We start from the raw sequence: 2,372 nt of genomic DNA, 5'->3' as shown, positions 1-2,372 counted from the left end.
TTTTGGCTGCAGGCTCAGTCCAAGAAGTCTTCCGGTAGGAACCAAAAGCAGGGCAGGTAAGTTGGAGTTTCTGGGATGTAGGTGCATCTCAGGTCTTCTTCTCCAGGGCAGAGGGTGACCATATGCTGGAGTGCCTTTTGAGTTCGGATTTTATCTTACCAGGCCACTCGCGGTTGGGTGGGTCTCTGTGGTAAGCCAGCAGGTGACGTCAGGGAGTCCTCGAGGGGTCAACCCATGGTGGACTTGGACTCTGGAGTGCTACGGGACCTCACTGAGACCGGTGGGCCACCTGGACTCGGGCTGTAGGTAACGGGTGCAGTGGTGGTCAGGCATCAAGTTTCTTCATCCTCAGAAGGCTCAGAGTGTGTCTTTGGAGGTTCTTTGGAACAGAGCTGCTGTTTGCAGGAGATCTGGTCTTTGTTGAAGGCAGTCAGTCCTTCCTGGGGTTTTGGCAGTCGCTAGCTGCAGGGCAAGTCGACTTTGGCACAGAATGTCCTGAAACTGCAGACAGGCCGGTAGGGCTGGGCCAAGTCAGCTCTTCTCTGTAGTCTCCTCTGCTGAGTAGCTTCTTCCATCCTTCGTAGGTTGCAGGAATCTGCCTTGTGAGTTCAGGGCTGCCCCCAAAATACTGTATTCAGGGGGCGTTTTGGGAGTATCGATGTTGTAGCCATTGGGCTACATACCTTAGTGTGACTACACCCTTGATGTGCTCACCCCACATGGGGGAGTGGGCACAATCCCTAATCCTGATTGGAGAGTACCTACCATCTTTAAGATGGCGGGCAATGAAGAGTGGGCTTGACCTCTCCTCCCCCACCTGAGGGGTGGGACGTTGGCAGAGGTGGGCACACCTTCTGGGCTGCTCTAATTATTTCCTCTAAAAAGGAGGGGAGACTGGAAGGGGACGTGCTCCTGATAGCAGGAGAGACTGGGGGTTGCGTTGCAAAGGTGGCAAGGCCTTTGAAGCTCCCCTGCCACAGATGGCTTTTTATGACCTGGGGGAGGTGTGAACACCTCTGCCCAGGAAAGGCTTTGTTTCTGGGACCAGTGTGCAAGGGCTCCCACCCCAGGTGTCCAGAAACTTGGCTTGTGGTCGTAGGCTGGTGTTTACCAGTCAGGGAACTCACCAGAAGCTGGTTATTTTTTCAGGGGGCATCTCTAAAATACCCTCTGGGTGCATTGTATAATAAATCCCACACTGGCATCAGTGTGGGTTTATTACGCTGAGTAGTTTCCACCAAACTTCCCAGAATTCAGTAAAGCCATTATGGTGCTGTGGAGTTCATAATGACAAACTCCCAGATCATAAACTCTTTATGGCTTTACTGCACTTAGAATGTCTAAGAATGAACTTAGACACTGTAGGAGTGCAGTGATCATGCAACTGTACCCTCGCCAGTTGTATAGTGCACCCAGCTAGAGGGGTGACTTACCTATACCATAGGCAGTGGGTTGCCGGCATGGCACACAGGCATGTGTATAGATCGTCCACAGAAACCTGTGTTATGGGGTGCACTGTCCACTGGCCCACTCCTACGTGATGTAAATTGTGTTCGCAATTTTATGTGTACATTCCAACCATATTGTATCAAGAAATATTTCTTTCAAAGAATAGACACATACTTAATCAAATGATTATTCACCATAACATTACATATCACTGTAAGCAGTAACAGTAAAAGCTAAACAAAAAACTGGAATAACATAAATCAGTTGCTTTGTTTTCCTTCTTCAAAAAGACTTTCATTCTTCTTTTTTCGTCATAAATTATGTTCGTTTGAACTCTTCAAACAACTCTCTACATATCAACACATGAAGACATATCCCAATGCATTTCGGCATGCACCTTCGTCAGGGGAATACTCTACAAATAACATAAAGATCTATCACTATACATGAAATGCTAATGGGTTGTTAGCACATTCTAATAAACTTAATTCATTATGAATCATTTCAACCGCAAAATATTTTATCAGATACCAGAGAAAAACCGGCTGAGCTCTCACATATAATATATTACCAGTTGTCATGCTCACAAAAATTCGCCAGTGACTGAAAAGTGTGTATCTAGAAACGACAACAGCCAAAACTATATCATGCACTGTCAATGCCCAAAGTAATATTCACCCAAAAAATAGAAGATGATCACCTAAACGTGTGTGTGCCCAAGTGTATTAAATCATGCTACTGACTTGTTCATAGTCCTACCTTCACCGATAATAATTAGGCGGGTAAGTGTGGTGTGCCAAAATATTTATCGACTTTCTTACGAACTGCTGTCGAGAAAGTAATGTTGACCGTCAATGTTTAGGTTAAACATGTTTGTTGATAGATTTTACTTCTATGCATGATACTAGATAGTCACTCACTTG

Source organism: Lissotriton vulgaris, chromosome 2_1 (genome assembly GCF_964263255.1).
Source record: "Lissotriton vulgaris chromosome 2_1, aLisVul1.2, whole genome shotgun sequence".
NCBI lineage: Eukaryota > Metazoa > Chordata > Amphibia > Caudata > Salamandridae > Lissotriton > Lissotriton vulgaris.
The sequence above is the reverse complement of the archived record's forward strand: the minus strand, read 5'-3'. Positions refer to the sequence as shown.